We start from the raw sequence: 26324 nt of genomic DNA on the forward strand, positions 1-26324 counted from the left end.
CTGATCCTGATGCTGTTTTCTTCTCTGCTCGTCGGCGTCTGCTCTGCTCATCGGTGTCTGCAACTGCGCTGGTCCTGCTGCTGTTTTCTGCTCTGCTCGTCGGTGACTGCGCTGGTCCTGCTGCTGTTTTCTGCACTGCTCATCGGCTTCGGCGACTGCGCTGATCCTTTTGCTGTTTTCTGCACTGCTAATTGGCGTCGGCGACAGCGCTGATCCTGCTGCTGTTTTCTGCTCTGCTCGTACACGTCGGCGACTGCGCTGGTCCTGCTGCTGTTTTCTGCTCTGCTCGTCGGCGACTGCGCTGGTCCTGCTGCTGTTTTCTGCACTGCTCATTGGCGTCAGCGACTGCGCTGGTCCTGCTGTTGTTTTCGCCTCTGCTCGTCGGCGTCTGCGACTGCGCTGGTCCTGCTGCTGTTTTCTGCTCTGCTCGTCGGCGACTGCGCTGGTCCTGCTGCTGTTTTCTGCACTGCTCATCGGCGTCGGCGACTGCGCTGGTCCTGCTGTTGTTTTCGCCTCTGCTCGTCGGCGTCTGTGACTGCGCTGGTCCTGCTACTGTTTTCTGCTCTGCTCGTCTGCGACTGCGCTGGTCCTGCTGCTGTTTTCTGCACTGCTCATCGGCGTCGGCGACTGTGCTGATCCTGCTGCTCTTTTCTGCCCTAATCGTAGGCGTTGGCGACTCCGCTGGTCCTGCTGCTGTTGTCTGCACTGCTCATCGGCGTCGGCGACTGCGCTGATCCTGCTGCTGTTTTCTGCTCTGCTCGTCGGCGACTGCGCTGGACCTGCTGCTGTTTTCTGCACTGCTCATCGGCGTTGGCGACTGCGTTGATCCTGCTGCTGTTTTCTGCTCTGCTCGTCGCCGTCGGCGACTGCGCTCGTCCTGCTGTTGTTTTCTGCTCTGATCGTCGGCGTCGGCGAGTGCGCTGGTCCTCCTGCTGTTTTCTGCTCTGCTCATCGGCGTCTGCGACTGCGCTGACCCTGCTGCTGATTTCTGCTCTGATCGTCTGCGACTGCGCATCTCCTGCTGCTGTTTTTTGCTCTGCTCGTCGGTGTCAGCGACTGCGCTGATCCTGCTGCTGTTTTCTGCTCTGGTCGTCGGCGTCTGCGACTGCGCTGGTCCTGCTGCTGTTTTCTGCACTGCTCCTCGGCGACTGCGCTGTTCCTGCTGCTGTTTTCTGCTTTGCTCGTAGGCGTCGCCGACTGCGCTGGTCCTGCTGCTGTTTTCTGCTCTGCTCGTCGGCGACTGCGCTGGTCCTGCTGCTGTTTTCTGCACTGCTCATCGGCGTCGGCGACTGCGCTGATCCTGCTGCCGTTTTCTGCTCTGCTCGTCGGTGTCAGCGACTACGCTGATCCTGCTGCTGTTTTCTGCTCTGCTCGTCGGCGTCTGCGACTGCTCTGGTCCTGCTGCTGTTTTTTGCTCTGCTCGTCGGCGTCAGCGACTGCGCTGATCCTGCTGCTGTTTTCTGCTCTGCTCGTCGGCGTCTGCGACTGCACTAGTCCTGCTGCTGTTTTCTGCTCTGCTCGTCGGCATCAGCGACTGCGCTGATGCTGTTTTCTGCTCTGCTCGTCGAGGTCAGCAACTGCGCTGATCCTGCTGCTGTTTTCTGCTCTGCTCGTCGCCGTCGGCGACTGCGCTCGTCCTGCTGTTGTTTTCTGCTCTGATCGTCGGCGTCAGCGACTGCGCTGGTCCTGCTGCTGTTTTCTGCTCTGCTCATCGGCGTCTGCGACTGCGCTGACCCTGCTGCTGATTTCTGCTCTGATCTTCTGTGACTGCGCATCTCCTGCTGCTGTTTTTTGCTCTGCTCGTCGGTGTCAGCGACTGCGCTGATCCTGCTGCTGTTTTCTGCTCTGCTCGTCGGCGTCTGCGACTGCGCTGGTCCTGCTGCTGTTTTCTGCTCTTCTCGTCGGCGACTGCGCTGATCCTGCTGCTGTTTTCTGCTCTGCTCGTCGGCGACTGCGCTGATCCTGCTGCTGTTTTCTGCTCTGCTCGTAGGCGTCGGCGACTGCGCTGGTCCTGCTGCTGTTATCTGCACTGCTCCTCGGCGACTGCGCTGTTCCTGCTGCTGTTTTCTGCTTTTCTCGTAGGCGTCGCCGACTGCGCTGGTCCTGCTGCTGTTTTCTGCTCTGCTCGTCGGCGACTGCGCTGGTCCTGCTGCTGTTTTCTGCACTGCTCATCTGCGTCGGTGACTGCGCTGATCCTGCTGCCGTTTTCTGCTCTGCTCGTCGGTGTCAGCGACTACGCTGATCCTGCTGCTGTTTTCTGCTCTGCTCGTCGGCGTCTGCGACTGCTCTGGTCCTGCTGCTGTTTTTTACTCTGCTCGTCGGCGTCAGCGACTGCGCTGATCCTGCTGCTGCTTTCTGCTCTGCTCGTCGGCGTCTGCGACAGCGCTAGTCCTGCTGCTGTTTTCTGCTCTGCTCGTCGGCATCAGCGACTGCGCTGATGCTGTTTTCTGCTCTGCTCGTCGAGGTCAGCAACTGCGTGATCCTGCTGCTGTTTTCTGCTCTGCTCGTCGCCGTCGGCGACTGCGCATCTCCTGCTGCTGTTTTTTGCTCTGCTCGTCGGTGTCGGCGACTGCGCTGATCCTGCTGCTTTTTTCTGCTCCACTCATCGGCGTCAGTGACTGGGCTGATCCTGCTGCTGTTTTCTGCTCTGCTCGTCTGCGTCAGTGAATGTGCTGATCCTGCTGCTGTTTCCTGCTCTGCTCGTCGCGGTCGGCGACTGCGCTGTCCTGCTGTTGTTTTCTGCTCTGATCGCCGGTGTCGGCGACTGCGCTGGTCCTGCTGCTGTTTTCTTCTCTGCTCTTCGGTGTCTGCTCTGCTCGTCGGCGTCTGCGACTGCGCTGGTCCTGCTGCTGTCTTCTGCTCTGCTCGTCGGCGACTGCGCTGGTCCTGCTGTTGTTTTCGCCTCTGCTCGTCGGCGTCTGCTCTGCTCATCGGCGTCTGCGACTGCGCTGGTCCTGCTGCTGTTTTCTGCTCTGCTCATCGGCGTCAGTGACTGGGCTGATCCTGCTGCTGTTTTCTGCTCTGCTCGTCTGCGTCAGCGAATGCGCTGATCCTGCTGCTGTTTCCTGCTCTGCTCGTCGCCGTAGGCGCCTGCGCTGGTCCTGCTGTTGTTTTCTGCTCTGATCGCCGGCGTTGGCGACTGCGCTGGTCCTGCTGTTGTTTTCGCCTCTGCTCGTCGGCGTCGGCTCTACTCATCGGCATCTGCGACTGCGCTGGTCCTGCTGCTGTTTTCTGCTCTGCTCGTCTGCGACTGCGCTGATCCTGCTGATGTATTCTGCTCTGCTCGTCGGCGACTGCTCTGGTCCTGCTGCTGTTTTCTGCTCTGCTCGTTGGCGTCTGCGACTGCGCATCTCCTGCTACTTTTTTCTGCTCTGCTCGTCGGCGTCAGCGACTGCGCTGATCTCCTGCTGTTTTCTGCTCTGCTCGTCGGCGTCTGCGACTGCGCATCTCCTGCTGCTGTTTTTTGCTCTGCTCGTCGGTGTCGGCGACTGCGCTGATCCTGCTGCTTTTTTCTGCTCTGCTCATCGGCGTCAGTGACTGGGCTGATCCTGCTGCTGTTTTCTGCTCTGCTCGTCTGCGTCAGCAAATGCGCTGATCCTGCTGCTGTTTCCTGCTCTGCTCGTCGCGGTCGGCGACTGCGCTGTCCTGCTGTTGTTTTCTGCTCTGATCGCCGGCGTCGGCGACTGCGCTGGTCCTGCTGCTGTTTTCTTCTCTGCTCTTCGGTGTCTGCTCTGCTCGTCGGCGTCTGCGACTGCGCTGGTCCTGCTGCTGTCTTCTGCTCTGCTCGTCGGCGACTGCGCTGGTCCTGCTGGTGTTTTTTGCACTGCTCATCGGCGTCGGCGACTGCGCTGTTCCTGCTGTTGTTTTCGCCTCTGCTCGTCGGCGTCTGCTCTGCTCATCGTCGTCTGCGACTGCGCTGGTCCTGCTGCTGTTTTCTGCTCTGCTCGTCGGTGACTGCGCTGGTCCTGCTGCTGTTTTCTGCACTGCTCATCGGCGTCGGTGACTGCGCTGATCCTGCTGCTGTTTTCTGCTCTGCTCGTAGGCGTCGCTGACTGCGCTGGTCCTGCGGCTGTTTTCTGCTCTGCTCGTCGGCGACTGCGTTGATCCTGCTGCTGTTTTCTGCTCTGCTCGGCGGCGACTGCGCTGGTCCTGCTGCTGTTTTCTACACTGCTCATCGGCGTCGGTGACTGCGTTGATCCTGCTGCTGTTTTCTGCTCTGCTCATTGGCGTCAGCGACTGCGCTGGTCCTGCTGTTGTTTTCGCCTCTGCTCGTCGGCGTCTGCGACTGCGCTGGTCCTGCTGCTGTTTTCTGCTCTGCTCGTCGGCGACTGCGCTGGTCCTGCTGCTGTTTTCTGCACTGCTCATCGGCGTCGGCGACTGCGCTGGTCCTGCTGTTGTTTTCGCCTCTGCTCGTCGGCGTCTGTGACTGCGCTGGTCCTGCTACTGTTTTCTGCTCTGCTCGTCTGCGACTGCGCTGGTCCTGCTGCTGTTTTCTGCACTGCTCATCGGCGTCGGCGACTGTGCTGATCCTGCTGCTCTTTTCTGCCCTAATCGTAGGCGTTGGCGACTCCGCTGGTCCTGCTGCTGTTGTCTGCACTGCTCATCGGCGTCGGCGACTGCGCTGATCCTGCTGCTGTTTTCTGCTCTGCTCGTCGGCGACTGCGCTGGACCTGCTGCTGTTTTCTGCACTGCTCATCGGCGTTGGCGACTGCGTTGATCCTGCTGCTGTTTTCTGCTCTGCTCGTCGCCGTCGGCGACTGCGCTCGTCCTGCTGTTGTTTTCTGCTCTGATCGTCGGCGTCGGCGAGTGCGCTGGTCCTCCTGCTGTTTTCTGCTCTGCTCATCGGCGTCTGCGACTGCGCTGACCCTGCTGCTGATTTCTGCTCTGATCGTCTGCGACTGCGCATCTCCTGCTGCTGTTTTTTGCTCTGCTCGTCGGTGTCAGCGACTGCGCTGATCCTGCTGCTGTTTTCTGCTCTGGTCGTCGGCGTCTGCGACTGCGCTGGTCCTGCTGCTGTTTTCTGCACTGCTCCTCGGCGACTGCGCTGTTCCTGCTGCTGTTTTCTGCTTTGCTCGTAGGCGTCGCCGACTGCGCTGGTCCTGCTGCTGTTTTCTGCTCTGCTCGTCGGCGACTGCGCTGGTCCTGCTGCTGTTTTCTGCACTGCTCATCGGCGTCGGCGACTGCGCTGATCCTGCTGCCGTTTTCTGCTCTGCTCGTCGGTGTCAGCGACTACGCTGATCCTGCTGCTGTTTTCTGCTCTGCTCGTCGGCGTCTGCGACTGCTCTGGTCCTGCTGCTGTTTTTTGCTCTGCTCGTCGGCGTCAGCGACTGCGCTGATCCTGCTGCTGTTTTCTGCTCTGCTCGTCGGCGTCTGCGACTGCACTAGTCCTGCTGCTGTTTTCTGCTCTGCTCGTCGGCATCAGCGACTGCGCTGATGCTGTTTTCTGCTCTGCTCGTCGAGGTCAGCAACTGCGCTGATCCTGCTGCTGTTTTCTGCTCTGCTCGTCGCCGTCGGCGACTGCGCTCGTCCTGCTGTTGTTTTCTGCTCTGATCGTCGGCGTCAGCGACTGCGCTGGTCCTGCTGCTGTTTTCTGCTCTGCTCATCGGCGTCTGCGACTGCGCTGACCCTGCTGCTGATTTCTGCTCTGATCTTCTGTGACTGCGCATCTCCTGCTGCTGTTTTTTGCTCTGCTCGTCGGTGTCAGCGACTGCGCTGATCCTGCTGCTGTTTTCTGCTCTGCTCGTCGGCGTCTGCGACTGCGCTGGTCCTGCTGCTGTTTTCTGCTCTTCTCGTCGGCGACTGCGCTGATCCTGCTGCTGTTTTCTGCTCTGCTCGTCGGCGACTGCGCTGATCCTGCTGCTGTTTTCTGCTCTGCTCGTAGGCGTCGGCGACTGCGCTGGTCCTGCTGCTGTTATCTGCACTGCTCCTCGGCGACTGCGCTGTTCCTGCTGCTGTTTTCTGCTTTTCTCGTAGGCGTCGCCGACTGCGCTGGTCCTGCTGCTGTTTTCTGCTCTGCTCGTCGGCGACTGCGCTGGTCCTGCTGCTGTTTTCTGCACTGCTCATCTGCGTCGGTGACTGCGCTGATCCTGCTGCCGTTTTCTGCTCTGCTCGTCGGTGTCAGCGACTACGCTGATCCTGCTGCTGTTTTCTGCTCTGCTCGTCGGCGTCTGCGACTGCTCTGGTCCTGCTGCTGTTTTTTACTCTGCTCGTCGGCGTCAGCGACTGCGCTGATCCTGCTGCTGCTTTCTGCTCTGCTCGTCGGCGTCTGCGACAGCGCTAGTCCTGCTGCTGTTTTCTGCTCTGCTCGTCGGCATCAGCGACTGCGCTGATGCTGTTTTCTGCTCTGCTCGTCGAGGTCAGCAACTGCGTGATCCTGCTGCTGTTTTCTGCTCTGCTCGTCGCCGTCGGCGACTGCGCATCTCCTGCTGCTGTTTTTTGCTCTGCTCGTCGGTGTCGGCAACTGCGCTGATCCTGCTGCTTTTTTCTGCTCCACTCATCGGCGTCAGTGACTGGGCTGATCCTGCTGCTGTTTTCTGCTCTGCTCGTCTGCGTCAGTGAATGTGCTGATCCTGCTGCTGTTTCCTGCTCTGCTCGTCGCGGTCGGCGACTGCGCTGTCCTGCTGTTGTTTTCTGCTCTGATCGCCGGTGTCGGCGACTGCGCTGGTCCTGCTGCTGTTTTCTTCTCTGCTCTTCGGTGTCTGCTCTGCTCGTCGGCGTCTGCGACTGCGCTGGTCCTGCTGCTGTCTTCTGCTCTGCTCGTCGGCGACTGCGCTGGTCCTGCTGTTGTTTTCGCCTCTGCTCGTCGGCGTCTGCTCTGCTCATCGGCGTCTGCGACTGCGCTGGTCCTGCTGCTGTTTTCTGCTCTGCTCATCGGCGTCAGTGACTGGGCTGATCCTGCTGCTGTTTTCTGCTCTGCTCGTCTGCGTCAGCGAATGCGCTGATCCTGCTGCTGTTTCCTGCTCTGCTCGTCGCCGTAGGCGCCTGCGCTGGTCCTGCTGTTGTTTTCTGCTCTGATCGCCGGCGTTGGCGACTGCGCTGGTCCTGCTGTTGTTTTCGCCTCTGCTCGTCGGCGTCGGCTCTACTCATCGGCATCTGCGACTGCGCTGGTCCTGCTGCTGTTTTCTGCTCTGCTCGTCTGCGACTGCGCTGATCCTGCTGATGTATTCTGCTCTGCTCGTCGGCGACTGCTCTGGTCCTGCTGCTGTTTTCTGCTCTGCTCGTTGGCGTCTGCGACTGCGCATCTCCTGCTACTTTTTTCTGCTCTGCTCGTCGGCGTCAGCGACTGCGCTGATCTCCTGCTGTTTTCTGCTCTGCTCGTCGGCGTCTGCGACTGCGCATCTCCTGCTGCTGTTTTTTGCTCTGCTCGTCGGTGTCGGCGACTGCGCTGATCCTGCTGCTTTTTTCTGCTCTGCTCATCGGCGTCAGTGACTGGGCTGATCCTGCTGCTGTTTTCTGCTCTGCTCGTCTGCGTCAGCAAATGCGCTGATCCTGCTGCTGTTTCCTGCTCTGCTCGTCGCGGTCGGCGACTGCGCTGTCCTGCTGTTGTTTTCTGCTCTGATCGCCGGCGTCGGCGACTGCGCTGGTCCTGCTGCTGTTTTCTTCTCTGCTCTTCGGTGTCTGCTCTGCTCGTCGGCGTCTGCGACTGCGCTGGTCCTGCTGCTGTCTTCTGCTCTGCTCGTCGGCGACTGCGCTGGTCCTGCTGGTGTTTTTTGCACTGCTCATCGGCGTCGGCGACTGCGCTGTTCCTGCTGTTGTTTTCGCCTCTGCTCGTCGGCGTCTGCTCTGCTCATCGTCGTCTGCGACTGCGCTGGTCCTGCTGCTGTTTTCTGCTCTGCTCGTCGGTGACTGCGCTGGTCCTGCTGCTGTTTTCTGCACTGCTCATCGGCGTCGGTGACTGCGCTGATCCTGCTGCTGTTTTCTGCTCTGCTCATCGGCGTCGGTGACTGCGCTGATCCTGCTGCTGTTTTCTGCTCTGCTCGTAGGCGTCGCTGACTGCGCTGGTCCTGCGGCTGTTTTCTGCTCTGCTCGTCGGCGACTGCGTTGATCCTGCTGCTGTTTTCTGCTCTGCTCGGCGGCGACTGCGCTGGTCCTGCTGCTGTTTTCTGCACTGCTCATCGGCGTCGGTGACTGCGTTGATCCTGCTGCTGTTTTCTGCTCTGCTCGTAGGCGTCGGCGACTGCGCTGGTCCTGCTGCTGTTTTCTGCACTGCTCATCGGCGTCGGCGACTGCGCTGGTCCTGCTGTTGTTTTCGCCTCTGCTCGTCGGCGTCTGCTCTGCTCATCGGCGTCTGCGACTGCGCTGGTCCTGCTGCTGTTTTCTGCTCTGCTCGTCGGCGACTGCGCTGGTCCTGCTGCTGTTTTCTGCACTGCTCATCGGCGTCGGCGACTGCGCTGATCCTGCTGCTGTTTTCTGCTCTGCTCGTAGAAGTCGCCGACTGCGCTGGTCCTGCTGCTGTTTTCTGCTCTGCTCGTCGGCGACTGCGCTGGTCCTGCTGCTGTTTTCTGCACTGCTCATCGGCGTCGGCGACTGCGTTGATCCTGCTGCTGTTTACTGCTCTGCTCGTTGGCGTCTGCGACTGCGCATCTCCTGCTGCTTTTTTTTGCTCTACTCGTCGGTGTCAGCGACTGCGCTGATCCTGCTGCTGTTTTCTGCTCTGCCCGTCGGCGTCTGAGACTGCGCATCTCCTGCTGCTGTTTTCTGCTCTGATCGTCGGCGTCTGCGACTGCGCTGGTCCTGCTGCTGTATTCTTCTCTGCTCGTTGGCGTCTGCGCTGGTCCTGCTGGTGTTTTCTGCACTGCTCATCGGCGTCGGAGACTGCGCTGTTCCTGCTGTTGTTTTCGCCTCTGCTCGTCGGCGTCTGCTCTGCTCATCGTCGTCTGCGACTGCGCTGGTCCTGCTGCTGTTTTCTGCTCTGCTCGTCGGTGACTGCGCTGGTCCTGCTGCTGTTTTCTGCACTGCTCATCGGCGTCGGTGACTGCGCTGATCCTGCTGCTGTTTTCTGCTCTGCTCGTAGGCGTCGCTGACTGCGCTGGTCCTGCGGCTGTTTTCTGCTCTGCTTGTCGGCGACTGCGTTGATCCTGCTGCTGTTTTCTGCTCTGCTCGGCGGCGACTGCGCTGGTCCTGCTGCTGTTTTCTGCACTGCTCATCTGCGTCGGTGACTGCGTTGATCCTGCTGCTGTTTTCTGCTCTGCTCGTAGGCGTCGGCGACTGCGCTGGTCCTGCTGCTGTTTTCTGCACTGCTCATCGGCGTCGGCGACTGCGCTGGTCCTGCTGTTGTTTTCGCCTCTGCTCGTCGGCGTCTGCTCTGCTCATAGGCGTCTGCGACTGCGCTGGTCCTGCTGCTGTTTTCTGCTCTGCTCGTCGGCGACTGCGCTGGTCCTGCTGCTGTTTTCTGCACTGCTCATCGGCGTCGGCGACTGCGCTGATCCTGCTGCTGTTTTCTGCTCTGCTCGTAGAAGTCGCCGACTGCGCTGGTCCTGCTGCTGTTTTCTGCTCTGCTCGTCGGCGACTGCGCTGGTCCTGCTGCTGTTTTCTGCACTGCTCATCGGCGTCGGCGACTGCGTTGATCCTGCTGCTGTTTTCTGCTCTGCTCGTTGGCGTCTGCGACTGCGCATCTCCTGCTGCTTTTCTTTGCTCTACTCGTCGGTGTCAGCGACTGCGCTGATCCTGCTGCTGTTTTCTGCTCTGCCCGTCGGCGTCTGAGACTGCGCATCTCCTGCTGCTGTTTTCTGCTCTGATCGTCGGCGTCTGCGACTGCGCTGGTCCTGCTGCTGTATTCTTCTCTGCTCGTTGGCGTCTGCTCTGCTCGTCGGCGTCTGCGACTGCGCTGGTCTTGCTGCTGTTTTCTCCTCTGCTCGTCGGCGACTGCGCTGGTCCTGCTGCTGTTTTCTGCACTGCTCATCGGAGTCGTCGACTGCGCTGATCCTGCTGCTGTTTTCTGCTCTGCTCGTAGGCGTTGGTGACTGCGCTGGTCCTGCTGCTGTTTTCTGCACTGCTCATCGGGGACGGCGACTGCGCTGATCCTGCTGCTGTTTTCTGCTCTGCTCGTAGGCGTCGCCGACTGCGCTGGTCCTGCTGCTGTTTTCTGCTCTGCTCGTCGGCGACTGCGCTGGTCCTGCTGCTGTTTTCTTCACTGCTCATCGGCTTCAGCGACTGCGTTGATCCTGCTGCTGTTTTCTGCTCTGCTCGTTGGCGTCTGCGACTGCGCATCTCCTGCTGCTTTTTTCTGCTCTGCTCGTCGGCGTCTGCGACTGCGCATCTCCTGCTGCTGTTTTTTGCTCTGCTCGTCGGCGACTGCGCTGATCCTGCTGCTATTTTATGCTCTGCTCGTCGGCATCGGCGACTGCGCTGGTCCTGCTGCTGTTTTCTGCACTGCTCTTCTGCGTCAGCGAATGCGCTGATCCTGCTGCTGTTTCCTGCTCTGCTCGTCGCCGTCGGCGACTGCGCTGGTCCTGCTGTTGTTTTCTGCTTTGATCGTCGGCGTCGGCGACTGCGCTGGTGCTGCTGCTGTTTTCTTCTCTGCTCGTCTGTGTCTGCTCTGCTCGTCGGCGTTCTTCGACTGCGCTGGTCCTGCTGCTGTTTTCTGCTCTGCTCGTCGGCGACTGCGCTGGTCCTACTGGTGTTTTCTGCACTGCTCATCGGCGTCGGCGACTGCGCTGATCCTGCTGCTGTTTTCTGCTCTGCTCGTAGGCGTCGGCGACTGCGCTGGTCCTGCTGCTGTTTTGTGCTCTGCTCGTTGACGTCTGCGACTGCGCATCTCCTGCAGCTATTTTCTACTCAGCTCGTCGGAGTCAGCGACTGCGCTGATCCTGCAGCTTTTTTTTGCCCTGCTCGTCGGCGTCTGCGCATCTCCTGCTGCTGTTTTTTGCTCTGCTCGTCGGTGTCGGCGACTGCGCTGATCCTGCTGCTATTTTCTGCTCTGCTCGTTGGCGTCGGCGACTGCGCTGGTCCTGCTGCTGTTTCCTGCTCTGCTCGTCGCCGTCGACGACTGCACTGGTCCTGCTGCTGTTTTCTTCTCTGCTCGTCGGCATCTGCTCTGCTCGTCGGTGTCTGCGACTGCGCTGGTCCTGCTGCTGTTTTCTTCTCTGCTTGTCGGCGACTGCGCTGGTCCTGCTGGTGGTTTCTGCACTGCTCATCGGCGTCGGCGACTGCGCTGGTCCTGCTGTTGTTTTCACCTCTGCTCGTCTGCGTCTGCTCTGCTCGCCGGTGTCTGCGACTGCGCTGGTCCTGCTGCTGCTTTCTGCTCTGCTCGTCGGCGACTGCGCTGGTCCTGCTGCTGTTTTCTGCACTGATCATCGGCATCAGCGACTGCACTGATCCTGCTGCTGTTTTCTGCTCTGCTTGTAGGCGTCGGCGACTGCGCTGGTCCAGCTGCTGTTTTCTGCACTGCTCATCGGCGTCGGTGACTGCGCTGATACTGCTGCTGTTTTCTGCTCTGCTCGTAGGCGTCGGTGACTGCGCTGGTCCTGCTGCTGTTTTCTACACTGCTCATCGGCGTCGGCGACTGCGTTGATACTGCTGCTGTTTTCTGCTCTGCTCGTAGGCGTCGACGACTGCGCTAGTCCTGCTGCTGTTTTCTGCACTGCTCATCGGCGTCGGCGACTGCGCTGTCCTGCTGTTGTTTTCTGCTCTGATCGCCGGCGTCGGCGACTGCGCTGGTCCTGCTGCTGTTTTCTTCTCTGCTCTTTGGTGTCTGCTCTGCTCGTCGGCGTCTGCGACTGCGCTGGTCCTGCTGCTGTCTTCTGCTCTGCTCGTCGGCGACTGCGCTGGTCCTGCTGGTGTTTTCTGCACTGCTCATCGGCGTCGGCGACTGCGCTGTTCCTGCTGTTATTTTCGCCTCTGCTCGTCGGCGTCTGCTCTGCTCATCGTCGTCTGCGACTGCGCTGATCCTGCTGCTGTTTTCTGTTCTGCTCGTAGGCGTCGCTGACTGCGCTGGTCCTGCAGCTGTTTTCTGCTCTGCTCGTCGGCGACTGCGTTGATCCTGCTGCTGTTTTCTGCTCTGCTCGGCGGCGACTGCGCTGGTCCTGCTGCTGTTTTCTGCTCTGCTTGTCGGTGACTGCGCTGGTCCTGCTGCTGTTTTCTGCACTGCTCATCGGCGTCGGTGACTGCACTGATCCTGCTGCTGTTTTCTGCTCTGCTCGTAGGCGTCACTGACTGTTTTCTGCTCTGCTCGTCGGCGACTGCGTTGATCCTGCTGCTGTTTTCTGCTCTGCTCGGCGGCGACTGCGCTGGTCCTGCTGCTGTTTTCTGCTCTGCTTGTCGGCGACTGCGCTGGACCTGCTGCTGTTTTCTGCACTGCTCATCGGCGTCTGCTACTGCGCTCTCCTGCTGCTGTTTTTTGCTCTGCTCGTCGGCGACTGCACTTGTCCTGCTGTTGTTTTCGCCTCTGCTCATCGGCGTCTGCGACTGCTCTGGTCCTGCTGCTGTTTTTTGCTCTGCTTGTCGGCGACTGCGCTGGTCCTGCTGCTGTTTTCTGCACTGCTCATCGGCGTCGGTGACTGTGCTGATCCTGCTGATGTTTTCTGCTCTGCTCTTAGGCGTTGGCGACTGCGCTGGTCCTGCTGCTGTTTTCTGCACTGCTCATCGGCGTCGGCGACTGCGCTGATCCTGCTGCTGTTTTCTGCTCTGCTCGTCGGCGACTGCGCTGGACCTGCTGCTGTTTTCTGCACTGCTCATTGGCGTCGGCGACTGCGTTGATCCTGCTGCGGTTTTCTGCTCTGCTCGTCGGCGACTGCGCTGGTCCTGCTGTTGTTTTTGCCTCTGCTCGTCGGCGTCTGCTCTGCTCATCGGCGTCTGTGACTGCGCTGGTCCTGCTGCTGTTTTCTGCTCTGCTCATCGGCGTCAGTGACTGGGCTGATCCTGCTGCTGTTTTCTGCTCTGCTCGTCTGCGTCAGCGAATGCACTGATCCTGCTGCTGTTTCCTGCTCTGCTCGTCGCCGTAGGTGCCTGCGTTGGTCCTGCTGTTGTTTTCTGCTCTGATCGCCGGCGTTGGCGACTGCGCTGGTCCTGCTGTTGTTTTCGCCTCTGCTCGTCGGCGTCGGCTCTCCTCATCGGCATCTGCGACTGCGCTGGTCCTGCTGCTGTTTTCTGCTCTGCTCGTCTGCGACTGCGCTGATCCTGCTGATGTTTTCTGCTCTGCTCGTCGGCGACTGCTCTGGTCCTGCTGCTGTTTTCTGCTCTGCTCGTTGGCGTCTGCGACTGCGCATCTCCTGCTACTTTTTTCTGCTCTGCTCGTCGGCGTCAGCGACTGCGCTGATCCTGCTGCTGTTTTCTGCTCTGCTCGTCGGCGTCTGCGACTGCGCATCTCCTGCTGCTGTTTTTTGCTCTGCTCGTCGGTGTCGGCGACTGCGCTGATCCTGCTGCTTTTTTCTGCTCTGCTCATCGGCGTCAGTGACTGGGCTGATCCTGCTGCTGTTTTCTGCTCTGCTCGTCTGCGTCAGCAAATGCGCTGATCCTGCTGCTGTTTCCTGCTCTGCTCGTCGCGGTCGGCGACTGCGCTGTCCTGCTGTTGTTTTCTGCTCTGATCGCCGGCGTCGGTGACTGCGCTGGTCCTGCTGCTGTTTTCTTCTCTGCTCTTCGGTGTCTGCTCTGCTCGTCGGCGTCTGCGACTGCGCTGGTCCTGCTGCTGTCTTCTGCTCTGCTCGTCGGCGACTGCGCTGGTCCTGCTGGTGTTTTCTGCACTGCTCATTGGCGTCGGCGACTGCGCTGTTCCTGCTGTTGTTTTCGCCTCTTCTCGTCGGCGTCTGCTCTGCTCATCGTCGTCTGCGACTGCGCTGGTCCTGCTGCTGTTTTCTGCTCTGCTCGTCGGTGACTGCACTGGTCCTGCTACTGTTTTCTGCACTGCTCATCGGCGTCGGTGACTGCGCTGATCCTGCTGCTGTTTTCTGCTCTGCTCGTAGGCGTCGCTGACTGCGCTGGTCCTGCGGCTGTTTTCTGCTCTGCTCGTCGGCGACTGCGTTGATCCTGCTGCTGTTTTTTGCTCTGCTCGGCGGCGACTGCGCTGGTCCTGCTGCTGTTTTCTGCACTGCTCATCGGCGTCGATGACTGCTTTGATCCTGCTGCTGTTTTCTGCTCTGCTCGTAGGCGTCGGCAACTGCGCTGGTCCTGCTGCTGTTTTCTGCACTGCTCATCGGCGTCGGCGACTGCGCTGGTCCTGCTGTTGTTTTCGCCTCTGCTCGTCGGCGTCTGCTCTGCTCATCGGCGTCTGCGACTGCGCTGGTCCTGCTGCTGTTTTCTGCTCTGCTCATCGGCGACTGCGCTGGTCCTGCTGCTGTTTTCTGCACTGCTCATCGGCGTCGGCGACTGCGCTGATCCTGCTGCTGTTTTCTGCTCTGCTCGTAGAAGTCGCCGACTGCGCTGGTCCTGCTGCTGTTTTCTGCTCTGCTCGTCGGCGACTGCGCTGGTCCTGCTGCAGTTTTCTGCTCTGCTCGTTGGCGTCTGCGACTGCGCATCTCCTGCTGCTTATTTTTGCTCTACTCGTTGGTGTCAGCGACTGCACTGATCCTGCTGCTGTTTTCTGCTCTGCCCGTCGGCGTCTGAGACTGCGCATCTCCTGCTGCTGTTTTCTGCTCTGATCGTCGGCGTCGGCGACTGCGCTGGTCCTGCTGCTGTATTCTTCTCTGCTCGTTGGTGTCTGCTCTGCTCGTCGGCGTCTGCGACTGCGCTGGTCTTGCTGCTGTTTTCTCCTCTGCTCGTCGGCGACTGCGCTGGTCCTGCTGCTGTTTTCTGCACTGCTCATCGGAGTCGGCGACTGCGCTGATCCTGCTGCTGTTTTCTGCTCTGCTCGTAGGCGTTGGTGACTGCACTGGTCCTGCTGCTGTTTTCTGCACTGCTCATCGGGGTCGGCGACTGCGCTGATCCTGCTGCTGTTTTCTGCTCTTCTCGTAGGCGTCGCCGACTGCGCAGGTCCTGCTGCTGTTTTCTGCTCTGCTCGTCGGCGACTGCGCTGGTCCTGCTGCTGTTTTCTTCACTGCTCATCTGCGTCGGCGACTGCGTTGATCCTGCTGCTGTTTTCTGCTCTGCTCGTTGGCGTCTGCGACTGCGCATCTCCTGCTGCTTTTTTTTTGCTCTACTCGTCGGTGTCAGCGACTGCGCTGATCCTGCTGCTGTTTTCTGCTCTGCCCGTCGGCGTCTGAGACTGCGCATCTCCTGCTGCTGTTTTCTGCTCTGATCGTCGGCGACTGCGCTGGTCATGCTGCTGTATTCTTCTCTGCTCGTTGGCGTCTGCTCTGCTCGTCGGCGTCTGCGACTGCGCTGGTCTTGCTGCTGTTTTCTCCTCTGCTCGTCGGCGACTGCGCTGGTCCTGCTGCTGTTTTCTGCACTGCTCATTGGAGTCGGCGACTGCGCTGATCCTGCTGCTGTTTTCTGCTCTGCTCGTAGGCGTTGGTGACTGCGCTGGTCCTGCTGCTGTTTTCTGCACTGCTCATCGGGGTCGGCGAGTGCGCTGATCCTGCTGCTGTTTTCTGCTCTGCTCGTAGGCGTCGCCAACTGCGCTGGTCCTGCTGCTGTTTTCTGCTCTGCTCGTCGGCGACTGTGCTGGTCCTGCAGCTGTTTTCTTCACTGCTCATCGGCTTCGGCGACTGCGTTGATCCTGCTGCTGTTTTCTGCTCTGCTCGTTGGCGTCTGCGACTGCACATCTCCTGCTGCTTTTTTCTGCTCTGCTCGTCGGCGTCAGCGACTGCGCTGATCCTGCTGCTGTTTTCTGCTCTGCTCGTCGGCGTCTGCGACTGCGCATCTCCTGCTGCTGTTTTTTGCTCTGCTCGTCGGCGACTGCGCTGATCCTGCTGCTATTTTCTGCTCTGCTCATCGGCATCGGCGACTGCGCTGGTCCTGCTGCTGTTTTCTGCACAGCTCTTCTGCGTCAGCGAATGCGCTGATCCTGCTGCTGTTTCCTGCTCTGCTCGTCGCCGTCGGCGACTGCGCTGGTCCTGCTGTTGTTTTCTGCTTTGATCGTCGGCGTCGGCGACTGCGCTGGTCCTGCTGCTGTTTTCTTCTCTGCTCGTCTGTGTCTGCTCTGCTCGTCAGCGTCAGCGAATGCGCTGATCCTGCTGTTGTTTCCTGCTCTGCTCGTCGCCGTCGGCGACTGCGCTGGTCCTGCTGTTGTTTTCTGCTTTGATCGTCGGCGTCGGCGACTGCGCTGGTCCTGCTGCTGTTTTCTTCTCTGCTCGTCTGTGTCTGCTCTGCCCGTCGGCGTCTGCGACTGCGCATCTCCTGCAACTATTTTCTACTCTGCTCGTCGGCGTCGGCGACTGCGCTGATCCTGCAGCTTTTTTCTGCTCTGCTCGTCGGCGTCTGCGCATCTCCTGCTTCTGTTTTTTGCTCTGCTCGTCGGTGTCGGCGACAGCGCTGATCCTGCTGCTATTTTCTGCTCTGCTCGTTGGCGTCGGCGACTGCGCTGGTCCTGCTGCTGTTTCCTGCTCTGCTCGTCGCCGTCGACGACTGCGCTGGTCCTGCTGTTGTTTTCTGCTTTGATCGTCTGCGTCGGCGACTGCACTGGTCCTGCTGCTGTTTTCTTCTCTGCTCGACGGCATCTGCTCTGCTTGTCGGTGTCTGCGACTGCGCTGGTCCTGCTGCTGTTTTCTTCTCTGCTCGTCTGTGTCTGCTCGGCTCGTCGGCGTTCTTCGACTGCGCTGGTCCTGCTCCTGTTTTCTGCTCTGCTCGTCGGCGACTGCGCTGGTCCTACTGGTGTTTTCTGCACTGCTCATCGGCGTAGGCGACTGCGCTGATCCTGCTGCTGTTTTCTGCTCTGCTCGTAGGCGTCGGCGACTGCGCTGGTCCTGCTGCTGTTTTCTGCTCTGCTCGTTGACGTCTGCGACTGCGCATCTCCTGCAGCTATTTTCTACTCAGCTCGTCGGAGTCAGCGACTGCGCTGATCCTGCAGCTTTTTTCTGCTCTGCTCGTCGGCGTCTGCGACTGCGCATCTCCTGCTGCTGTTTTTTGCTCTGCTCGTCGGTGTCGGCGACTGCGCTTATCCTGCTGCTATTTTCTGCTCTGCTCGTTGGCGTCGGCGACTGCGCTGGGCCTGCTGCTGTTTCCTGCTCTGCTCGTCGCCGTCGACGACTGCACTGGTCCTGCTGCTGTTTTCTTCTCTGCTCGTCGGCATCTGCTCTGCTCGTCGGTGTCTGCGACTGCGCTGGTCCTGCTGCTGTTTTCTGCTCTGCTCGTTCTGCGACTGCGCTGGTCCTGCTGGTGGTTTCTGCACTGCTCATCGGCGTCGGCGACTGCGCTGGTCCTGCTGTTGTTTTCACCTCTGCTCGTCTGCGTCTGCTCTGCTCGCCGGTGTCTGCGACTGCGCTGGTCCTGCTGCTGCTTTCTGCTCTGCTCGTCGGCGACTGCGCTGGTCCTGCTGCTGTTTTCTGCACTGCTCATCGGAATCGGCGACTGCGCTGATCCTGCTGCTGTTTTCTGCTCTGCTTGTAGGCGTCGGCGACTGCGCTGGTCCAGCTGCTGTTTTCTGCACTGCTCATCGGCCTCAGTGACTGCGCTGATACTGCTGCTGTTTTCTGCTCTGCTCGTAGGCGTCGGTGACTGCGCTGGTCCTGCTGCTGTTTTCTACACTGCTCATCGGCGTTGGCGACTGCGTTGATACTGCTGCTGTTTTCTGCTCTGCTCGTAGGCGTCGACGACTGCGCTGGTCCTGCTGCTGTTTTCTGCACTGCTCATCGGCGTCGGCGACTGCGCTGTCCTGCTGTTGTTTTCTGCTCTGATCGCCGGCGTCGGCGACTGCGCTGGTCCTGCTGCTGTTTTCTTCTCTGCTCTTCGGTGTCTGCTCTGCTCGTCGGCGTCTGCGACTGCGCTGGTCCTGCTGCTGTCTTCTGCTCTGCTCGTCGGCGACTGCGCTGGTCCTGCTGGTGTTTTCTGCACTGCTCATCGGCGTCGGCGACTGCGCTGTTCCTGCTGTTATTTTCGCCTCTGCTCGTCGGCGTCTGCTCTGCTCATCGTCGTCTGCGACTGCGCTGATCCTGCTGCTGTTTTCTGTTCTGCTCGTAGGCGTCGCTGACTGCGCTGGTCCTGCGGCTGTTTTCTGCTCTGCTCGTCGGCGACTGCGTTGATCCTGCTGCTGTTTTCTGCTCTGCTCGGCGGTGACTGCGCTGGTCCTGCTGCTGTTTTCTGCTCTGCTTGTCGGTGACTGCGCTGGTCCTGCTGCTGTTTTCTGCACTGCTCATCGGCGTCGGTGACTGCGCTGATCCTGCTGCTGTTTTCTGCTCTGCTCGTAGGCGTCGCTGACTGCGCTGGTCCTGCGGCTGTTTTCTGCTCTGCTCGTCGGCGACTGCGTTGATCCTGCTGCTGTTTTCTGCTCTGCTCGGCGGCGACTGCGCTGGTCCTGCTGCTGTTTTCTGCACTGCTCATCGGCGTCTGTGACTGCGCTCTCCTGCTGCTGTTTTCTGCTCTGCTCATCGGCGTCTGCTACTGCGCTCTCCTGCTGCTGTTTTTTGCTCTGCTCGTCGGTGACTGCACTTGTCCTGCTGTTGTTTTCGCCTCTGCTCATCGGCGTCTGCGACTGCTCTGGTCCTGCTGCTGTTTTTTGCTCTGCTTGTCGGCGACTGCGCTGGTCCTGCTGCTGTTTTCTGCACTGCTCATCGGCGTCGGTGACTGTGCTGATCCTGCTGCTGTTTTCTGCTCTGCTCTTAGGCGTTGGCGACTGCGCTGGTCCTGCTGCTGTTTTCTGCACTGCTCATCGGCGTCGGCGACTGCGCTGATCCTGCTGCTGTTTTCTGCTCTGCTCGTCGGCGACTGCGCTGGACCTGCTGCTGTTTTCTGCACTGCTCATCGGCGTCGGCGACTGCGTTGATCCTGCTGCGGTTTTCTGCTCTGCTCGTCGGCGACTGCGCCGGTCCTGCTGTTGTTTTTGCCTCTGCTCGTCGGCGTCTGCTCTGCTCATCGGCGTCTGCGACTGCGCTGGTCCTGCTGCTGTTTTCTGCTCTGCTCATCGGCGTCAGTGACTGGGCTGATCCTGCTGCTGTTTTCTGCTCTGCTCGTCTGCGTCAGCGAATGCGCTGATCCTGCTGCTGTTTCCTGCTCTGCTCGTCGCCGTAGGTGCCTGCGCTGGTCCTGCTGTTGTTTTCTGCTCTGATCGCCGGCGTTGGCGACTGCGCTGGTCCTGCTGTTGTTTTCGCCTCTGCTCGTCGGCGTCGGCTCTCCTCATCGGCATCTGCGACTGCGCTGGTCCTTCTGCTGTTTTCTGCTCTGCTCGTCTGCGACTGCGCTGATCCTGCTGATGTTTTCTGCTCTGCTCGTTGGCGTCTGCGACTGCGCATCTCCTGCTACTTTTTTCTGCTCTGCTCGTCGGCGTCAGCGACTGCGCTGATCCTGCTGCTGTTTTCTGCTCTGCTCGTCGGCGTCTGCGACTGCGCATCTCCTGCTGCTGTTTTTTGCTAAGCTCGTCGGTGTCGGCGACTGCGCTGATCATGCTGCTTTTTTCTGCTCTGCTCATCGGCGTCAGTGACTGGGCTGATCCTGCTGCTGTTTTCTGCTGTGCTCGTCTGCGTCAGCAAATGCGCTGATCCTGCTGCTGTTTCCTGCTCTGCTCGTCGCGGTCGGCGACTGCGCTGTCCTGCTGTTGTTTTCTGCTCTGATCGCCGTCGTCTGCGACTGCGCTGGTCCTGCTGCTGTTTTCTTCTCTGCTCTTCGGTGTCTGCTCTGCTCGTCGGCGTCTGCGACTGCGCTGGTCCTGCTGCTGTCTTCTGCTCTGCTCGTCGGCGACTGCGCTGGTCCTGCTGGTGTTTTCTGCACTGCTCATCGGCGTCGGCGACTGCGCTGTTCCTGCTGTTGTTTTCGCCTCTGCTCGTCGGCGTCTGCTCTGCTCATCGTCGTCTGCGACTGCGCTGGTCCTGCTGCTGTTTTCTGCTCTGCTCGTCGGTGACTGCGCTGGTCCTGCTGCTGTTTTCTGCACTGCTGATCGGCGTCGGTGACTGCGCTGATCCTGCTGCTGTTTTCTGCTCTGCTCGTAGGCGTCGCTGACTGCGCTGGTCCTGCGGCTGTTTTCTGCTCTGCTCGTCGGCGACTGCGTTGATCCTGCTGCTGTTTTCTGCTCTGCTCGGCGGCTACTGCGCTGGTCCTGCTGCTGTTTTCTGCACTGCTCATCGGCGTCGGTGACTGCTTTGATCCTGCTGCTGTTTTCTGCACTGCTCATCGGCGTTGGCGACTGCGCTGGTCCTGCTGTTGTTTTCGCCTCTGCTCGTCGGCGTCTGCTCTGCTCATCGGCGTCTGCGACTGCGCTGGTCCTGCTGCTGTTTTCTGCTCTGCTCGTCGGCGACTGCGCTGGTCCTGCTGCTGTTTTCTGCACTGCTCATCGGCGTCGGCGACTGCGCTGATCCTGCTGCTGTTTTATGCTCTGCTCGTAGAAGTCGCCGACTGCGCCGGTCCTGCTGCTGTTTTCTGCTCTGCTCGTCGGCGACTGCGCTGGTCCTGCTGCTGTTTTCTGCACTGCTCATCGGCGTCGGCGACTGCGTTGATCCTGCTGCAGTGTTCTGCTCTGCTCGTTGGCGTCTGCGACTGCACATCTCCTGCTGCTTTTTTTTGCTCTACTCGTCGGTGTCAGCGACTGCGCTGATCCTGCTGCTGTTTTCTGCTCTGCCCGTCGGCGTCTGAGACTGCGCATCTCCTGCTGCTGTTTTCTGCTCTGATCGTCGGCATCGGCGACTGCGCTGGTCCTGCTGCTGTATTCTTCTCTGCTCGTTGGCGTCTGCTCTGCTCGTCGGCGTCTGCGACTGCGCTGGTCTTGCTGCTGTTTTCTCCTCTGCTCGTCGGCGACTGCGCTGGTCCTGCTGCTGTTTTCTGCACTGCTCATCGGAGTCGGCGACTGCGCTGATCCTGCTGCTGTTTTCTGCTCTGCTCGTAGGCGTTGGTGACTGCACTGGTCCTGCTGCTGTTTTCTGCACTGCTCATCGGGGTCGGCGACTGCGCTGATCCTGCTGCTGTTTTCTGCTCTTCTCGTAGGCGTCGCCGACTGCGCAGGTCCTGCTGCTGTTTTCTGCTCTGCTCGTCGGCGACTGCGCTGGTCCTGCTGCTGTTTTCTTCACTGCTCATCTGCGTCGGCAACTGCTTTGATCCTGCTGCTGTTTTCTGCTCTGCTCGTTGGCGTCTGCGACTGCGCATCTCCTGCTGCGTTTTTTTGCTCTACTCGTCGGTGTCAGCGACTGCGCTGATCCTGCTGCTGTTTTCTGCTCTGCCCGTTGGCGTCTGAGACTGCGCATCTCCTGCTGCTGTTTTCTGCTCTGATCGTCGGCGTCGGCGACTGCGCTGGTCCTGCTGCTGTATTCTTCTCTGCTCGTTGGCGTCTGCTCTGCTCGTCGGCGTCTGCGACTGCGCTGGTCTTGCTGCTGTTTTCTCCTCCGCTCGTCGGCGACTGCGCTGGTCCTGCTGCTGTTTTCTGCACTGCTCATCGGAGTCGGCGACTGCGCTGATCCTGCTGCTGTTTTCTGCTCTGCTCGTAGGCGTTGGTGACTGCGCTGGTCCTGCTGCTGTTTTCTGCACTGCTCATCGGGGTCGGCGACTGCGCTGATCCTGCTGCTGTTTTCTGCTCTGCTCGTAGGCGTCGCCAACTGCGCTGGTCCTGCTGCTGTTTTCTGCTCTGCTCGTCGGCGACTGCGCTGGTCCTGCAGCTGTTTTCTTCACTGCTCATCGGCTTCGGCGACTGCGTTGATCCTGCTGCTGTTTTCTGCTCTGCTCGTTGGCGTCTGCGACTGCGCATCTCCTGCTGCTTTTTTCTGCTCTGCTCGTCGGCGTCAGCGACTGCGCTGATCCTGCTGCTGTTTTCTGCTCTGCTCGTCGGCGTCTGCGACTGCGCATCTCCTGCTGCTGTTTTTTGCTCTGCTCGTCGGCGACTGCGCTGATCCTGCTGCTATTTTCTGCTCTGCTCATCGGCATCGGCGACTGCGCTGGTCCTGCTGCTGTTTTCTAGACAGCTCTTCTGCGTCAGCGAATGCGCTGATCCTGCTGCTGTTTCCTGCTCTGCTCGTCGCCGTCGGCGACTGCGCTGGTCCTGCTGTTGTTTTCTGCTTTGATCGTCGGCGTCGGCGACTGCGCTGGTCCTGCTACTGTTTTCTTCTCTGCTCGTCTGTGTCTGCTCTGCTCGTCAGCGTCAGCGAATGCGCTGATCCTGCTGCTGTTTCCTGCTCTGCTCGTCGCCGTCGGCGACTGCGCTGGTCCTGCTGTTGTTTTCTGCTTTGATCGTCGGCGTCGGCGACTGCGCTGGTCCTACTGCTGTTTTCTTCTCTGCTCGTCGGCATCTGCTCTGCTCGTCGGTGTCTGCGACTGCGCTGGTCCTGCTGCTGTTTTCTGCTCTGCTCGTCGGCGACTGCGCTGGTCCTGCTGGTGGTTTCTGCACTGCTCATCGGCGTCGGCGACTGCTCTGGTCCTGCTGTTGTTTTCACCTCTGCTCGTCTGCGTCTGCTCTGCTCGTCGGTGTCTGCGACTGTGCTGGTCCTGCTGCTGCTTTCTGCTCTGCTCGTCGGCGACTGCGCTGGTCCTGCTGCTGTTTTCTGCACTGCTCATCGGCATCGGCGACTGCGCTGATCCTGCTGCTGTTTTCTGCTCTGCTTGTAGGCGTCGGCGACTGCGCTGGTCCAGCTGCTGTTTTCTGCACTGCTCATCGGCGTCAGCGACTGCGCTGATACTGCTGCTGTTTTCTGCTCTGCTCGTAGGCGTCGGTGACTGCGCTGGTCCTGCTGCTGTTTTCTACACTGCTCATCGGCGTTGGCGACTGCGTTGATCCTGCTGCTGTTTTCTGCTCTGCTCGTAGGCGTCGACGACTGCGCTGGTCCTGCTGCTGTTTTCTGCACTGCTCATCGGCGTCGGCGACTGCGCTGATCCTGCTGCTGTTTTCTGCTCTGCTTGTAGGCGTCCCCGACTTCGCTTGTCCTGCTGCTGTTTTCTGCTCTGCTCGTCGGCGACTGCGTTGATCCTGCTGCTGTTTTCTGCTCTGCTCGTCGGCGACTGCGCTGGTCCTGCTGCTGTTTTACTGCACTGCTCATCGGCGTCGGTGACTGCGTTGATCCTGCTGCTGTTTTCAGCTCTGCTCGTAGGCGTCGGCGACTGCGCTGGTCCTGCTGCTGATTTCTGCACTGCTCATCGGCGTCGGCGACTGTGCTGGTCCTGCTGTTGTTTTCGCCTCTGCTCGTCGGCGTTGGCGACTGCGCTGGTCCTGCTGCTGTTTTCTGCGCTGCTCGTCGGCGACTGCGCTGATCCTGCTGCTGTTTTCTGCTCTGCTCGTCGGCGACTGCGCTGGACCTGCTGCTGTTTTCTGCACTGCTCATCGGCGTCGGCGACTGCGTTGATCCTGCTGTGGTTTTCTGCTCTGCTCGTCAGCGACTGCGCTGGTCCTGCTGTTGTTTTTGCCTCTGCTCGTCGGCATCTGCTCTGCTCATCGGCGTCTACGACTGCTCTGGTCCTGCTGTTGTTTTCTGCTCTGCTCATCGGCGTCAGTGACTGGGCTGATCCTGCTGCTGTTTTCTGCTCTGCTCGTCTGCGTCAGCGAATGCGCTGATCCTGCTGCTGTTTCCTGCTCTGCTCATCGCCGTCGGCGCCTGCGCTGGTCCTGCTTTTGTTTTCTGCTCTGATCGCCGGCGTTGGCGACTGCGCTGGTCCTGCTGTTGTTTTCGCCTCTGCTCGTCGGCGTCGGCTCTGCTCATCGGCATCTGCGACTGCGCTGTTCCTGCTGCTGTTTTCTGCTCTGCTCGTTAGCGTCTGCGACTGCGCATCTCCTGCTACTTTTTTCTGCTCTGCTCGTCGGCGTCGGCGACTGCGCTGATCCTGCTGCTGTTTTCTGCTCTGCTCGCGGCGTCTGCGACTGCGCATCTCCTGCTGCTGTTTTTTGCTCTGCTGGTCGGTGTCGGCGACTGCGCTGATCCTGCTGCTTTTTTCTGCTCTGCTCATCGGCGTCAGCGACTTGGCTGATCCTGCTGCTGTTTTCTGCTCTGCTCGTCTGTGTCAGCAAATGCGCTGATCCTGCTGCTGTTTCCTGCTCTGCTCGTCGCGGTCGGCGACTGCGCTGTCGTGCTGTTGTTTCCTGCTCTGAACGCCAGCGTCGACGACTGCGCTGGTCCTGCTGCTGTTTTCTTCTCTGCTCGTCGGCGTCTGCTCTGCTCGTCGGCGTCTGCGACTGCGCTGGTCCTGCTGCTGTCTTCTGCTCTGCTCATCGGCATCTGCGCTGGTCCTGCTGCTGTTTTCTGTTCTGCTCGTCGGCGACTGCGCTGGTCCTGCTGGTGTTTTCTGCACTGCTCAACGGCGTCGGCGACTGCGCTGGTCCTGCTGTGGTTTTCGCCTCTGCTCGTCGGCGTCTGCTCTGCTCATTGTCGTCTGCGACTGCGCTCGTCCTGCTGCTGTTTTCTGCTCTGCTCGTCGGCGACTGCGATGGTCCTGCTGCTGTTTTCTGCACTGCTCATCGGCGTCGGCGACTGCGCTGATCCTGCTGCTGTTTTCTGCTCTGCTCGTAGGCGTCGCCGACTGCGCTTGTCCTGCTGCTGTGTTACTGCTCTGCTCGTCGGCGACTGCGCTGGTCCTGCTGCTGTTTTCTGCACTGCTCATCTGCGTCGGCGACTGCGCTGATCCTGCTGCTGTTTTCTGCTCTGCACGTAGGCGTTGCCAACTGCGCTGGACCTGCTGCTGTTTTCTGCTCTGCTAATCGGCATCTGCGTTGATCCTGCTGCTGTTTTCTGCTCTGCTCGTCGGCGACTGCGCTGGTCCTGCTGCTGTTTTCTGCACTGCTCATTTGCGTCGGTGACTGCGTTGATCCTGCTGCTGTTTTCTGCTCTGCTCGTAGGCGTCGGCGACTGCGCTGGTCCTGCTGCTGTTTTCTGCACTGCTCATCGGCGTCGGCGACTGCGCTGGTCCTGCTGTTGTTTTCGCCTCTGCTCGTCGGCGTCTGCTCTGCTCATCGGCGTCTGCGACTGCGCTGATCCTGCTGCTATTTTCTTCTCTGCTCGTCGTTGTCAGCGACTGCACTGATCCTGCTGCTGTTTTCTGCTCTGCTCGTCGGCGTCTGAGACTGCACATCTCCTGCTGCTGTTTTTTGCTCTGCTCGTCGGCGTCGGCGACTGCGCTGATCCTGCTGCTATTTTCTGCTCTGCTCGTCGGCGTCGGCGACTGCGCTGGTCCTGCTGTTGTTTTCGCCTCCGCTCGTCTGCGTCTGCTCTGCTCGTCGGCATCTGCGACTGCGCTGGTCCTGCTGCTGTTTTCTGCTCTGCTCGTCGGCGACTGCGCTGGTCCTGCTGCTATTTTCTGCTCTGCTCATCGGCGTCGGCGACTGCAATGATCCTGCTGCTGTTTTCTGCTCTGCTCGTAGGCGTCGGTGACTGCGCTGGTCATGCTGCTGTTTTCTGCACTGCTCATCGGCGTCGGTGACTGCGCTGGTCCTGCTGTTGTTTTCGCCTCTGCTCGTCGGCGTCTGCTCTGCTCATCGGCGTCTGCGACTGCGCTGGTCCTGCTGCTGTTTTCTGCTCTGCTCGTCGGCGACTGCGCTGGTCCTGCTGCTGTTTTCTGCACTGCTCATTGGCGTCGGCGACTGCGCTGATCCTGCTGCTGTTTTCTGCTCTGCTCGTAGGCATCGCCGACTGCGCTGGTCCTGCTGCTGTTTTATGCTCTGCTCTTGGGCGACTGCGCTGGTCCTGCTGCATTTTTTTACTCTACTCGTCGGTGTCAGCGACTGCGGTGATCCTGCTGCTGTTTTCTGCTCTGCTCGTCAGTGTCTGAGACTGCACATCTCCTGCTGCTGTTTTTTGCTCTGCTCGTCGGCGTCGGCGACTGTGCTGATCCTGCTGCTATTTTCAGCTCTGCGCGTCGGCAACTGCGCTGGTCCTGCTGCTGTTTTCTGCTCTGCTTGTCTGCGTCAGCGAATGCGCTGATCCTGCTGCTGTTTTTTGCTCTGCTCGTCTGCGTCAGCGAATGCGCTGATCCTGCTGCTGTTTCCTGCTCTTCTCGTCGCCGTCGGCGACTGCGCTGGTCCTGCTGTTGTTTTCTGCACTGCTCATTGGCGTCTGCGACTGCACATCTCCTGCTGCTTTTTCTGCTCTGCTCGTCTGCGTCAGCGACTGCGCTGACCCTGCTGCTGTTTTCTGCTCTGATCGTCTGCGACTGCGCATCTCCGGCTGCTGTTTTTTGCTCTGCTCGTCGGCGTCAGCGACTGCGCTGATCCTGCTGCTGTTTTCTGCTCTGCTCGTCGGCGTCTGCGACTGCGCATCTCCTGCTGCTGTTTTTTGCTCTGCTCGCTGGCGACTGCGCTGATCCTGCTGCTATTTTCTGCTCTGCTCATCGGCATCGGCGACTGCGCTGATCCTGCTGCTGTTTCCTGCTCTGCTAGTCGCCGTCGGCGACTGCGCTGGTCCTGC

Source organism: Nothobranchius furzeri, chromosome 8 (genome assembly GCF_043380555.1).
Source record: "Nothobranchius furzeri strain GRZ-AD chromosome 8, NfurGRZ-RIMD1, whole genome shotgun sequence".
Lineage (NCBI taxonomy): Eukaryota > Metazoa > Chordata > Actinopteri > Cyprinodontiformes > Nothobranchiidae > Nothobranchius > Nothobranchius furzeri.